The sequence below is a fragment of the Rattus rattus genome, chromosome 5 (genome assembly GCF_011064425.1).
Source record: "Rattus rattus isolate New Zealand chromosome 5, Rrattus_CSIRO_v1, whole genome shotgun sequence".
Classification (NCBI taxonomy): Eukaryota; Metazoa; Chordata; class Mammalia; order Rodentia; family Muridae; genus Rattus; species Rattus rattus.
The window spans coordinates 49,967,638-49,983,563 of record NC_046158.1 but is presented as its reverse complement, the minus strand read 5'-3'; the positions used below and the strand labels follow the sequence as shown (position 1 = coordinate 49,983,563).

General features: G+C 44.4%; 1 pseudogene; it reads left to right on the top strand.

Moving 5' to 3' along the window:
- Positions 1 to 397: 397 nt before the first annotated feature.
- Positions 398 to 952, top strand: LOC116900835 (annotated as a pseudogene).
- The last annotated feature ends 14,974 nt before the right edge of the window (positions 953 to 15,926 follow it).

Here is a 15,926-nt window from a genome sequence, read left to right as displayed (position 1 = left end):
GCACAGACATGTCCTTAGTCTGTGCCAATCTTAGGTAGAGGCTGCTAAGTCTACCTCATTAATCCATCAGTCCCTGTGTTCAAATCCTTTGTATTGGACAGGAAGGCCTGCCTGACTTCTTGCCTAGAGACTGTGTCTATGTCCTTTTGACTTCAGCTCAAAGCGCCCTCCCTGGTGTGCCAGATGGTCCCCCAATATTAACATGGCTTTCAATTCAAGAGGGTATCTTAGAGGTCAAGGTTAGCTCTCTGATTGGCTGGTCCCTGTGCAAAATGAAAACATCATTAAACACTAAAACATAAAAATTTTTCCTGGACTTCCTTCCGGTGCAGAGCGGCGGCAGTGTGGGGCGGACAGTGAGAATATAGTCTGCACCCAGGCGTAGCAGATGTGGCATATGACTTCTACACACAACATGAGTGACATTTCTTGCAAAAAGAAACGGGATGACTATCTGGGGTGACTGGAGTATTTCATGGCAGGAGCCTTTTTGTTGGCACAAAGAAGCAAGGACCCAAGTTCCCAGGTGAGAGCCTGCATCGTGAATACAGAAAGCAAGATGGTTGGGATCAGGTACAATGGAATCCCAAATGGGTGCGGCGATGACCTGTTGTCTTGGAGAAGAACAGAAGAAAATAAGTCGGATACTAAATATCCTTATGTGCACCATGGCCAGCTGAACACCATCATGAACAAGAATTCTGCTGACGTAAAGGGCTGCAGTATGAATGTTGCCTTGTTTCCATGTAATGAATCCAGTCATCATCCAGGCAGGTATAAACGAGTTATTTTCATGTTGGATAAATACCACGACAGCAAGGAGACAATGGCCGCTAGGCTCCTGTTTAAATTGGCTGGGATTACATTCAGAAAATTCACACCAAAGTACAGCAAGATTGTCGTTGACTCTGATTCGATTCATAGCCAACTGAGTCAGAAGCCTTGGCAATGAGTTCGTTCTCATTAAAGTCCCTGAAGCTGACCCCCCACCCCACCCCACACACGCACCCAAGGGGCTCCCTGACTTTCATCTTGAAGTCTCTCGTGACTTTTTAATAGCACAGCACACATAGGCGTCTAAAGAATATGAAACTTCGAATCTTCTCTACTGTCACATGGATCTACATCGGTTTTAGCTGTTGATTTAGTTTGATTTGGAAACTAAGGGACTGCCCACGGAGCTGGGGTGAATGTCTCTCCATTTCTGCAGTGAGGGTGGCTGTACCGGAGTGTCAATTCTGTCATCTACAGAATTTCAGCAGCCGCTCCTTGCCGCTACATGGGCTAGAAGGACATATAAATAATTGCTTCTCGTTCTTAGTAGAGATGAGCAGACACACTGATGCAAATACCTGGCCCAAATGAAGCATACCCTGTCGCGCCCTTGGGAAAACACATAGGACCCAACGAAGCTAGCACGAACACATCTGCTGCAAAGTTGAGGGGACCTCTCACCTGTTCACACGAGGTTGAGGAGGGCACGTGTCCGGCAGATGATCAGTACCCCTCGGTTCACACTTTCCTGCTCACACAGAACAGCAGCGCACTATCCCTCTGGAGAGTAGGGGACCCTGAGGTTCTAGCTTCTTATCCCGGGTTTGTTGGTCACATAGCACTGTTAAATTTTTCCAAGGAATAAGTAGTTCCTAAAGGAGACAGCTTATCCCTCCCCCTAGACCAGGAGCAATGACAGCTGGAGCGGCATGCATGGGTGATGTGGGATGTCCCCATCCCGTTTCTCCTGCTGTGTGGGCACATGTCACTCCTGTTCCTCATGCCAGCATGGTTTCATTTCCAAGGGCACCCTACAGTCAGAGAGTACATTAATTCCGTCCATAAGAGAATCGTGGGAAACTCTGGTTACCTGGAGGTGGTCCATGCCAGACCCACCGGGGTGTGCCTCATTTGGGTTTTGAGCCACACGGGCAGCATCCTCCTGGTGCGCCTTTGTGGATGGAGGTGCCCCACTGTATACTGGTTTTAATTTCATTTAATTTCTAGCAAACAAGCCCAGTGTCCTTGATAGAATAGTTTCTTTATCCTAAAGATTGTCGCCCTTTTTAGGGTGCTCGCTTTTTTTTAATGAGTTTTTATTTTATCTCTAAGATTTTTTTTTTAACACACTGTATTCTGGAGCATTTTTGTAATTTGGACCTTTGCCAATATTATTAATTTTTTTTTAATATCTACTAACACCAAAAAAAAAAAAAAAAAAAAAAAAACAGAGAAAACTTTCCTTTCTCCCATGGTCTTCTTTATCTCATTATGGTAATTTTTATTTAGTTAATGTCATTCTAGAGAAAGAAAAATTAAATTTCAAATTGTTGACATAGATCTTTATTCTGTGCGATGTCACGTTTTAATGCAAATATCAGAATATTTACCGTGGACATGGAGTCGTTGAAATGACACAACTTGTGTCTTGTATCTGCGGCATGCATATGTAATTTATTCTTACCTCAAGATGAAAACTTTATGCAGCACACAAAACCACCACGAGTCTTTCTTTTGCTTCTTACTTGGTAAGTGTTCATTCTACCAACTTTCTATCTTCAGCTTGTTAAAAGTGAGGACAGACAGAAAGGATAAGGAACTATGGTTGACCCGTTTTTTTCTCTTTCCTTTGATGCCATCATTTCCAGCAGACATGGTTGGATAACATACATGACTTGGGTAAGAAAGAAAATGGTACAGCTCCTTGGTCATTTATATTGCTAGAGTCCGTTCTCCCTCCACTGCACCTCTCTTTTTCTGTGTTGGAAGCAAAGTCTGACTCAAATAGAAAGTGTGACCTCTTGGAAACATTAACACCTTCACCAAACAGATATCACAGAGGTAATGCTCTTTCCTAGGGTTTTCTCATCAGTCTTGGCGAATGCCTGCACACCAAGGGTCCGTGGAAATGTGGCGTCCATGATGACCGCAATCATAGCTTTGAGTGTCAAGAGACAGAATGTGCACAACCATAGCATCTCCCCTGCTCACACAGGCTCCCACACTGAGACAACCAGAACAATGATTCCAGTCTGAGTGGGCAAGCAGCGGACCCAGAGCCTTCCCCTTCCCCTCTCGTCTATGTCTGCTTTCTTCTTTCTTACTTCCTGAACTAGATCCTCCTTCTCTGCAACTTTATGAAATGAATAGAACTCTGAGGCTCATGGGAATGGAGGTAACAGAATTCCCCGTTTGTCTTCCTAGTAGGGAGATAGAGGGAAAGATGGTGGAAATACTGGAAATGCCTCCCATTTTCCCCCAGGCGTCTCCTCCTCCTCCTCTGCTTCTCCTCCTCCTCCTCCCATTCCCCCTTTGTTTCACTCCTATTTTTCTCTCTCCCTCTTAGTCTTTCTCCTCTCTTTGTATCTCTGCCTCTCTTCTTTCTCTCCTCTTTCTTCCAATTCTCATTCTATCATCTATCCATCATCTATCTGTCTGTCTATCTATCTATCTGTCTATCTATCTATCATCGACATCCCCACTTCTATTTAGACAAGCTTCCCTGTACAGCACGGGCTGACCTTGAGTTTATAATCCTCTTTGTGAGAAAGGTTGTGGCTAACCAAGGTGAAAACTCATGTCATCTAATCCTCTGGAGGGTCAGTACCCACCCTAAAATTCATTAGCTAAGAGCCCCAGAAGGAGCTTCAAGGATAGCTTATTTTGGTCCCAAACACATTAAAAATGTCCACATTTTTATAATCATTTCAGCATTTTATTATTTCTTAGACAGGGTCTCATATAACTCAGGCGTATGTCAAACTCAGTATGTAGGACAACCTTGAATGTCAGGTCTTCCTATTCTGCATCCTGGTGTTGAGATTACAGGCATGAGCCGCTTTCCTAGGCATATGTGATAGGAGCCACTCCACTTGGTGTATGTAGTAGTAGAGATCAATGCCAGGGCTCCTATACACGTGAAGGGCATCCTACCAACTGAGCTACATCCCCAATTCTAACTTAAACTACTTTTTTAACTCTAAAAACAGATTTACTATGTGCCTAGTGGCATCCCAAGAATTTTATAATATATACTTACTCCGTCCTTAAAATTAGATGAAGCGAGTATCAAAGAGTGATTCTACATTTTACAAATAACATCCAACAGAGAACACAGTGATGGCTAGAGGGACCTCGCTGGACATCAGCGTAGGTAGACGTAAGCCCAAGCAATGGATCACACATAGAACCTACCCCTGAGCATGCACTGTAAGACACAACACCACCAGGCCAGGCTGAGGGACCACAGTCACCAGCCCAGTCACTTTCAGCCTCATGACTTCTGCAGCCACCTTCCCAGAGTGCTCAGAGATACCACAGGCTGCCGCTGACCCTGTTGACCTTGCTCTTGTCCCTCCTCAGCGGCTGGGTCAACGGTAAGCCGGAGAGCTCCCCATGCACTCCTTCTCAGAGTACAGGGTTACCTGTGCTAACTGTCTGCCTCTACACTTGTGCTTTTAAAGTCTCTTCCCCTCAGTAACGTTTTCCATTTTCTAATGACACTTTAAATTCCATTTCTATTACCTGAGCATCAAGCACAATTATGCCATTCTGAGTTTCTTCTTGGCAATTAATGCAATCATAGGATGCATCACTAATGCCAGCCAGGATCCTTACCACAAAATAGTACAAATTATCATATTTCTATATACATTTGCAAATCTCTTATTAACATTCCAATCCTGTGTGTATTTTTTCTTCTAGAAAAAATACAACAACACAAACACTCTATCGGTTTTCTGGAGCTGCTGCAGAGGAAAATAGAGGCGATGATGAGTCCACTCAGGTTCTGCGTGATTTCTTATCCACTCAAAGAAGGTCCATGAACTGACCAAATTGTTCATAAGACCACATGATCATCTTCTCATATAGATAAGTATAGAAAAAGGCCAGCAACATACACAGATTATATGGAGAGATACATAGTTCTCTGCTGTGAGGCCATTTTATATGGGTAATATTAAATTTCAATACTTGGACATGTATACAGTTAACAATTTACATACATATAAACACATATAATACATATAAGTATATAAAGAATATAATATATAAATATACATGTATAAAAATACATATAAATGTATAAATTCACATAAACACCAATATTTACCAGTAAGAACATTGGGTTAATTATTTAGACAATAATCTTAAGAAAGAATTGGTCAAATGTTGCCCAAGCACCTCAGATCATTGATTGTATTGAGTTATACAACAATACATAATAGTCATAACATCTGTCCTAGATTATCTGTGAAATGTAAATGTTGGGAAGTCATAATTCCTCTGCTTCAAGTATTCTATTAATAAAGTTAAACACACACACACACAAACACATACACACCACACACACATACACACACACATATGATTACACAAATACATCCCACAAACACAGATACAATTACACAAATATACCACACATACACACACAGAAACATATGTACACACACAATCGCAGATATATACCACACACACAAACACATATACATGCCCACACCATCACACAAATACAACACACACACACACACACACACACATACACACACATATTATACAAATACATCCCACAAACACATACAGATACAATTACACAAATACACCACACATACACACACACACACACACACACACACACACACACACACACACACACATACACACACCAGGCCATCAGGTGGTTGAGAAAATAACTGGAAGCTGTAGGCTCCTAGTTTTTAGTTGAAAGAACACGAAGGATCAGTGGCTTACAGCTGGAACATTTGTGTCTTTTGTCTGACAGAAGGACTTCCCAGATATAATTTCTCAGGCATGGTCAAATTTAAGGTCCATAGCTTATGTCTTAAATTTAAAGCAAAAAAAAAAAAAAAGTTTTAAAAACTTTTCAAAGAAAGCAAGCTTATTTAACCCACAGTTCTGGAGGAAGGAAGGGCCCGTGCTGAGTGACAGGGTTCCGGGGCACCACAGAGTATCACATGGTTTATAGCTAGCTATCTTTTAAAAAATTGTTAATAGAAAATTACTAATGTAATTTTACTGGTTTAAAGTCTGGTGTTCCAATGAATGCATATAATCATGTAATCACTACCCTAATCATAGCATGCGGGGTTTAGCACCTGTGAATTCTCCTTCTCTGTAGCCTACCTCCTCTCCCTTGGCTCCTGTACTCTACCCCTTCCTCGTCTCTGGCAAGCACTATTTTCACCCTATGGCTTTGCCCTTCACAGCCGTAAACTTTAGGCATACTGTTCTCACTGGCCACATTTCTGCGACATACCAGAGCCGCTCAAGCTCTGCTTCCGGCCACTGAAACATTTGCTAGCCTGCTTCTGCAAACAATTCCAAATCCTTCTAAACACAAGTCCTAAGGCTTAAGAGTCAGATGGTCAGATTCAACAATGACCCTTCTTCTCTGTCGTCAATTTTCTCTCTTAGTTACTTTTTGGACTCCTTACTTGGTCCAAGATACCAGACACAAACAAGTTAAAGGAGGAAGGATCTCTTGGCTCTCACTGTCAGAGTTCAGGCTATGGTTTCTTGACTTCATGTGCTTGAGTAGAACGTTGTGACTGTGAGGACATTAGTAGAGGAGCACCTTTATTTCCTGGTGGACAGATAGAGATGGAGGATAGGACCAAGGACCATGTATGCTCTTCAAAGACACACGTCCATGACCCATTTCCTCCAATTAGGCCATTGCTCCTAAAGTTCCTCTAAAAATACCCCTCAGAAAACCAAGCAGTCGAGCCGTGAGCTTGAGGAGAGCACATATCTCAGCCGTTTCAGGATATCAGCCTTACCACATACGTGGTTTGCAAATATTTTCTCCTAGTTTGTGTTTTTTCCTCCTCTCTCTAATTTTTCCTTTGCTCTATAGAAGCTTTTTTATTTCTGTGATATGTTGTGGGGTGGTGTACATGTGTGTGTGGGAGGGGGAGTGCATGTCCCCATGTGTGTACCCGGTGGAGGGCAGAGAAGGCCAACAGGTATCCTGCCCAGTCATCCACTGCCTTATTCCCTTCAGATGAGGTTGCTCACCGTCAGCCTACAAACCCTGGTGATGCTCCTGTCTCCTCTCAACACAGCACAGGGCTTACAGGACACATGCAGCCATATCCAGTGGGTGCTAGGATCCGAATTCAGGGTCCCATCCATAGCAATAAGTACTCTTATGCTTCATGGAGCTGTCTCTCCAACCCCACCATCTTTTCATTTTTACTTTGGTTACCTATGCCCTGGATCTCACATGCAAGATAGCTTTGCATCGCGGAGCATTTACCATATGTTCGCTTCAAGTAATCTTGCCATTTCAGGACCTGCCTGGAAGCATTTGATTTATTTCCATTTAATTTCTAAACGCGCCGTAAAAGTCCAATTTCATTCTTGCACATTCATAGTATTGTTGGAGCTAGAGCGTGTTTGTGGCAGTTTTGTTGGAAACCAGTTGCCTATAGGAATGTGTTTCTCTCTGAGCTTTTGACTAGTTCCATTGGTTAGCATGTCTCGTGCCAGCACACATGTTTAGATCACCACAGCTTTTAATACATTTTGAAGCCAGGCAGTGCGATTGCCGTCTTTGTTCCGTTTACTCAAGACTGATTTGGTGTCTTTTATGGTTTCATATGAATTTTAAGATTTTTTTTCCTCCTTCCTGTGAAAATAGCTGAGCTAACTTTAGGGACTGAGGTCCGAGGTCGTGAAGAAGCAGAACAGGAGCATCATGGTAAGTTGATGTTACAGAGCAACAGTTGTTAGGTTCCAGCTGCAAACCAAGCTGTGCACAGAAAACCAGTGCCCCCTTCCGTTCCAGTTCGAGCAGGCTGTTACTCCTGAGACCCGCTAGAACCGGTGCTGGAGAATAATCACTACATGCTTTCTGAGGAGAGATGGGTAGAGGGGGCAGTTCTTTTCCAGAGAAACCAGATTTGGTTTCCAGCACCTCCATGGTGGCTCATAATTGTCTGTAAATCCAGCTCTAGAGGATATACCAGGTATAAAGTCACACACATCAAACAAGTCTTCTTTCTTTTTTAAAATTACATTAAATCACTCACAATGCACTCCGAAGATGTAAATAGCTTTGCGACAATAGACTCCAAGTGAGTCCGTCTCCACTTTCCTCTGTTCTGACTAGGAAACCAAAGTCAACAAAAGTGAAGACTTCATGTAGAGACAGCGAGTACAGGGCATGCCTGGACTGGGGGAGGACGCTAAGGAATTTCGCTTGTACGATGATCAAAGTCAGAGGCTTGGTTCATCTGGGTTCAATCTAACAGCTCTCCTATTGTCACGAGCGCTGGGGAGCCTCCACGTGCAAGCCATCTCTCCCTCCTCTCCTTTCCCACCGCACTTGATCAGGAATATGCTTCTCGCATTTCATCGAAGATAGCTGGATTGGATGAGTTCTGAAGGCTTGTTGGCAGAATTGTCCAAACTGGAACAGCATTAGGAAATACCGGGTTTTTGTTGTTGTTGTTGTTGTTGTTGTTTTTAACAGATGTCAGTGTGAACAAGTCTGGCCTTTGAGCACTGAGGAATATTCTTCCTAAGGACAGTCCAAGTGCATTCAGCCCACCCATCTCCCACTTCCTGTTAGGGGAGATTTCCTCTCTGACTGATGAGTTGGTGCCTTGCGGGGGTCAGCCACAGCTGCAGCCACTCTTCCCATTGGGCTGGGGCCGGGTGCACAGGCGACAGAGCCTACAGTCTTTTGGCAGGCTGACGAGGCGTGAGTGGCTCCCTTTCTAGGCTCAGAGGATCCCTAGTTCCTTTTCCTTGGTTTGTGTCCCTCCTTGTCCTCCATGCAGCAACTCCCCTGGCAAAGCATAGCTCTGAGACTCATCTATAATTCATGATAAGCTCTTAGGCCCCTGGCAAACAGGGAACATGTTCTACATCCTTCTAGAAGCAAGGACAACTCACTCTCTCTTTCTCCTTCTGCTCTGGTGCTATATAGGGAAGATCAACCAATCTGCTAGCAAGGTAGTCATTCAAGCAATGTGTAAAGTGCTACAGTCACCTTCTGCCTTCCAGACACTCCTGGTCTTTTCAAGACTCTACTGGATGCCCCTTTTCTGTTGACTCTGAAGAAGGAAGGAAGGAAACGTTCCTTCTTTTCTCAATGCTTGCAAAGATTAAAGTCCCCAAATCTCTCTCCTCCAGGTGGTATCCCTCATTCCTCTGAAGCCCTGCCCACAGAGAGATGGCTACCCAGTATGGAAATAGATTATCCTTAGGATGGCTTATAGGATGATTAAAGGATGGAAACCAAATTTTCTATTGTATAAGTCAGTCCCCAATTGTCCTAGCTTGCTTTCTGCTGCTGTAATAGAATAGGGACCAAAACCACCTTGGTGAGGAGAGGGTTTATTTGGCTTCCACACCAGAGTCCATCATTGAGGGAAGTCAGGGCAGGAACTCAAACAGCAACCTGGGGGCAGGAAGTGAAGTAGAGAGCATGGAGAAATGCTGTTTACTGGCTTCCTTCGGCTCATGTTCAGCCAGCTACTTTTTTTATTTCCAACATAGTATTTTTATTGATTATTTGGGGACCTCACATCACGCACCCATCACCCTCACTTCTACTCTCCTGTGACCCCCATATACACACTGGAGCATGGTGAAGTCTCTCAGTGGCCAGCCCCATGAGAAAAGCTGAGTCCTTCCCCACTGCACCCCCACCAGAAACCACCCATTGTGGAGAGATATACTTCTGCATCCCTATCATGATTTTTAAGAGTTCTCTTTGATGGCTTCCTTGTGGCTGTTGTAGGTGGAGGTAGGGGTTGTCACAGAAGCCTATGACTCTCTTTCTCAACGGTGAGTCTGCGGTCATCGATATCTCTACAACAATAGCTTCCTTGCCCTTTACAGTCAGCAGGAGCACAGATCCTGGGCATCTACATGGTTCCTGGCAACAGTCCCGCCCATGAATGTCCGCATGGTCTCCAGCATGAGCTCACATCAAGGACTTCCGGTTGGTCTCCAGTGGCAATACAGCCCACAGACATCAACACGGCCCTCTGCCGAAGGACAGGCCACAGAACAGCATAGCTTCCATGAAGGTCTTTTGAGGATGTCAAGTCAAATCAATGAATCATTCTTCATTTGGAATATCCTGTCCTTGTTCAGAGCCACAGCTGTGGTGTGGCTAGACAGCTTGTTTAGGGGCTGAGTCTGTACCAACCCAGGATGCTGCAACCATTTTGCAACCCTACTAAGTAACGATCTGTTCCTCCATCAATATTATGTTTCTGAAAAGTGAAATTAATGTTAATAACAGAGAAGAATAGGTACAAGAAGAAAGCCTGTGTGCTTCATTTCCTGTTTAGTCTCCAGCTCCTTCCTCTTTCTTTCCCCTTTCTTCCCATCCCCCCTTTCTTCTTTCCTTCCTTCTCTTTTTTCCAGGTTTAATTCTTTTTTTCTTCCTTTCTTCTTCTCTATACTCATGGTTTCATTTCCCTGAACGTGAGGCAGCAGGACTAGCAGGCTTGCAAGAGCTGTAGGGCCTGGGTGGAGGAATCTCTCAGGGTGGTGGAAAATCTCAGGGGGAGGCATATGTGGTTTGTAGAGCTAGAGTGGAGGAGGATGAGTGAGGAGGCTGGGCAAGGCCAGGATAAGAAGTGACAAAATGATAGCTGTGGTGGAGCACGCCTTTTATCCCACTCCGGGGGCAGAGGCAGGGGATCTCTGAGTTCAAGGTCCTGGTCTACAGAGAAAGAGTTCCAGGACAGACAAGGCTTCACAGAGAAGTCCTGTCTTTAAAAAAACAAGATGGATGGATGGATGGATGGATGGATAGATAGATAGATAGATAGATAGATAGATAGATAGATAGATGAATAGATAGATGCATAGATGAATCGATAGCTAGATCAGTAGATAAATGAATCAATAGATAGATAGATAGATAGATAGATAGATAGATAGATAGATAGATGACAAGTTGGAGACCAAGAGCCTTCTTACAGCTAAAGAAGGGATTTATGACTACAGAAGGAGCAATGATTTAAATAAGCATGCTGTTGGACTAAAATGGAAATTATTGGGCTGAATTAACAGCCCTTTTATATTTAGGCAGATACTCACATATATGCAGTTATCTGTGTAACATCCGAATATATAAATATTTCCTAGTTTTGTCCCGTGAGATACCCCAGAAGCCATGAGCACACCCAGTGTTGCAGATCGTCACTTCTAATTCTTTCTCCACTGACAGGATCAATGACAGACTGAGGGAAAGTACAAGACAGACTCAGAACATCCTGCTGCTACAGAAAGTAAGAAGGGACCAAGAACAACAACAACAAAAACCACCACACAGAAATCACCTTGAAGAGGTCTGAGATAGACAAATATGTCACAATCTGAGTGTGAAAATAAGTAATGATGTAATAGGTCACAGTCTGCTGCATGCATTTGTAATGTATAGAACTTGTTGCTAGGGAAAAACAAACAAATAGGAGAAAAGGAAAAATCACTTGCTTCCAGCAAAAAGTCAAGTAATGATGGCAGAATAAGGGTAAAATTAGAAACAACAAAATGTGGCAGCTATCGTGGTAATTCCCTATGCAGGCAGGAATCATCCGAGGGTGATGAACGAAGTTGATTTCAAAGGGTAAGATACTTACCGGATTTCAAGGACACCTTCCCCAGGATATTTATTAATTACACAGGAAATCAAACAAGGTCTTTAGAGTGAAGAACCCTGGCACGTACCACCTTGACCAAGTGAACGCAGTGAGCCTCACCGACCACAAGACACTGACATCCTGTCCCTTCCCCGAGGAAGACATCTTGCCTTTGATGTTTTGGTGTAAAAATACATATCCATCAAGGCTACAAAAGACAGACAGAGAGTGAGGAGGGGTGTCCCAGGGTTAGGAAACTAAAGAAATGAACAAAAAATACGATCAATCCTAGGTTGGATCAAAAGAACACAGAGGGAATTCTTTTTCAGTTGCTATGACCATTATTGCACAATTGATGAAGTGTAAATGTTAGGAGGGAAGCGCTATCAATATTTAGGAGTTTTAAACTAGCTTTTAGTTGATTCATATAGGAAAGAATATGTGTATGTATGTATGTATGTATGTATATATGTATGTATGTATGCATACACATGTGGGAAAAAGAGTGCTAAAGCAAGTTATCATGCACATCTGGGTGAAGCATATAAGGTATATTCTTCTTCACCCTTTCCTGTAAAATTTAAAGTGATTTCACAATAAAAAGTTTAAAATGATGCAAGGAGTTGCTGTGATTCTTCCCTCAGAGCAGAGAGTTAAAGGTGGGATCCCTAGCAACACCTCCCAAAGTCTGAGAGCGCCCAAGACCTCTGCTCTCAAGAGAAAGTTGTGCAAGGCAGCGGTGGTGCACGCCTTTAATTACAGCACTTGGCAGGCACAGCCAGATGGATCGCTGTGAATTTGAGGCCACCCTGGTCCACAGAGTGAGTTCCAGGACAGCCAGGGCTACACAGAGACGTCTTGAAAGACTGAGAGGAAGGCAAAACTGTCTAGTAATGACCCTCAGCACACGCCACTGTGTGCACATTGACGAACTCTAGTCGCTCTGCATGGCTGTATCCTTGCATCCTGTGCTCCTGTGAGGGAGAGTCTGCTCCTGTTGAGAAGCGAAGACACTTGCCTTTCCTGGTTCGGTCCTTTTGTGGGCACAGAGGACAAGCCGTGAAAATAACTTGTCTTGGCTCTTTACTGGATTGTAAACTACGACCCTTCCTTACCTTCCTCAGTTGCCTTGCACAGGGTGGAATGCTGCTGTCCTTCAGATGCTGCGATTGGATCTGGGGTAGGCATCTCCTCTTCTAGCCAGAGAAAACAGCTGCAGCATTTGCAACTCAGTGTCTACTCCTGGCGCTCTGAAAGCTTGGGTCCAGGGTAAGCCCCTTGGTAGGGCTGCCTTCTCTTGGAGAACCATGTTGCTCTCCAACAAGTAACCTTTGGCAGAGAGCCTCTCTTTTACTTGGTGGGCCACTGGCGCCCTGATAAGGTACAGCTGGTGGGTTGAACAATGCTGTTTGCACTCAAGTGGCTGCTGCCCTTCGAAAGGAGCAGTTCCCTCACCTGCTACAGCAGCGTTCCCAGGCCAGACATTGGCTCTGGTGGTTTTTGTCTGGATGGGCTGAGGGCCCACAGGGAGTTACAAACAGCAGCTGCAAGCCATGATGCCGTTGATGGAGAATGTGTCAGCATGAAGAAGTAAAAACCCTACCCATTCTGACAACCAAGACCTACGTGAGTTTCAAAACCACTGCTGCATTTTTTGGGAAAACTGTATTTAAGAGGATCCCGACATGGATTTGTACCACCGGACAGCTGCCCTTTGTCCTTCTGGCTCGATTAGACACAGAGCATGCTAGAAGTTAGCTTTCAGCAACATGAACACAGAGCGGCTCTGAGCAAGTGCTGGACTCTCCCACGATACTCACCAAGCTTGTTGTTGCCCTAGACTTTCACTTTACTAGAAACGTTGAGATTTTCCCTAGTTAACCCTTTGGAATGCTCGCCATGCTGGAGTTAATATTTCACGGTAAAGACAGAAAAGTGCTATCTAGTAATACCCAGCATCACACGACACCATGTACACTCTGCCAAACCCTCCGTGCCCTGTGTGGTTATCTCACTTGACCCTGTTATCCTCTGGGGAAGTATCTGTCTACTGCCGTGAGAACTAGAGACAGCAAAGGATTGATTCGAGCCATGGAAACAGGAAGAAGTGGAGCATCCTGGATTTGAACCCTGAGACTCAGATGGTGACGTTAAACTTTGGTCCGATCTTTCGGAGATGGGTGGCTATCAAAGAAACTTTGGATTGTGAAATATAAAATGAGATTGTGTGAGAGTACTGAAGCTTGTTTTGAAAACACACACACACACACACACACACACACACACACACAGCGCTTTAGACATAAAGCAGAATGAAACAACATTGGTGATGATGTAGCAGAGAAAGATCATAAATGGGTGCTTGGGATGCCAATGTTAAAAGTACAGAGTGTGACAAAGCTGAAGTCATTCTGGAGTAAAGTGTTGAGAAGGCGTCCTAGGTGGCTTGCCTGGGAACACATGCTCTGTCCAGACCATGGGCCTGGAATGCAGTATGACATCATACGTTAAGGAACAAACCCAGAGCTGCTTGGTGACACTCACCGAACTGTGGACAGGAATCTGGCAGGAAAGCGCAGTGATGTAGAAATGGATGCTTGGGTGGCTCAGGAACCCCACTGACAAGCATAATGAGGGAGGGTGGGGCCCCATAATGCTGTGCTGAAGAGAAGGGAGCAGATCGGGGATTTTAAAAGCAGACAGGAAAACGGTATCACCAGCTAATGTGAGTCAGGGAGGAGAGGGGTCAATGCTCCCTAGGCAATGACACTGCCTCATTTAGAAGGCTTCTGCCTTGCTGATCATTAACCAGACTTGGGAAGGAGCAAACCACACGTTATCACAGATCAAGACATCACGTGTTTCTGTGACCGTGTCAGTGAGCTGTTTGGGGCAGGTCAGGCAGGAATGGGCGAGTGAACCCTGCCCTACAGTGCACTATGGACTCATTGGGACTCAGTCAGCTCACGGCCCCAGACACCACCCTGTGGGGGTTGGGCTATGTTACATGTGTGGGGGAAGAAATCATTTGACTTCTTGATTCTTCATGAAGACATTATGGGACCATTTCTCTCACCTAAGAATAGCAGTGAAGACTACCATGGGCTTATGTGCTGTGTCACAACAGCCCAGATAGTGCTACACAGGCCAGACTTTGATTCTGAATTCAAGTCCTTTACTTTAGAAAATAGGAAGAAACTATTGAGGAAATGGGTAGGAACTCTTTGAATGAATAGAACTTTAAGCAAGAGTGTAGACATAATGGTATCCGGGAAGCTTAGTTATTACTTTAGAATATGTGACTAACTTACAATCTAGAGGGTAATGACCACATGTAGTCACTAAGTTCAGAACTAGCAACATCCCAGAAATTTCCAAACTAAACTTTAAGACTACTTTAAGTTTAGAACGAGTTACTACATTTTATTAAAGACGGGGTCTCATGTAGCTCAGGCTGCCTTTAACCCCTCATACAGTCGATGATGGCCTTGAACTTCTGATCTCCTTGACTCTGGAAAGTCTATAATGTACTGGGGCCTTGTGCACCCCAGGCAGGGTACTGGACTACGCCTCTCAGCCCAGCCTAGTCCTTCTCTCTCTCTCTCTCTCTCTCTCTCTCTCTCTCTCTCTCTCTCTCTCTCTCTCTCTGTGTGTGTGTGTGTGTGTGTGTGTGTGTGACAGAGACAGAGACAGAGAGACAGAAACAGAGAAAGACAGAGAGAGCGAGACAGAGAGATAGAGAGACAGAGAGAGAGAGAGAGACAGAGAAATCAGATCATGTGGAAGCCAGAGGTCAATTTACAGAATTGTTTTCTCTTTGTTCTGTTTGAAACAGTTCCTCCCACTGCCTTGAAACTTACTAAGCAGGCTATGCTGATTGTCTTGCAAACTCCACCTCCCCAGCACTGACATAATGACCAGCACTGGAATTACCAAGCATATACTAGCATGTATCAAGCATGTACTAGCACACATAGCTACTTACTTTCTTTTTTTAGCTACATTTCTCTTCTCTCCTTCCCCTCCCCTCCCCTCGCCTTCCCTCCCCTTCCCTTCCTCCCACCCCCTTGCTCCTGTTTTACTCTCTCTCTCTGCATTTATGTCAGAGGACATTTGGTGCTCTCTTTCTACTACACAAGTGCAGGAGATCCAACTCTGGTTGTCCGACTTGTTGGAATCAGCTATCTGGCTGGCCCTGTGCTCAGCTTTTTACATAGGTTTTGGGGATTGAACTCAGGTTCTTGTGTTAGCAGAGCAAACCCTTTAGCTGCAGAGCTCTCAGCCCTCATCTCCTCAGCCCTC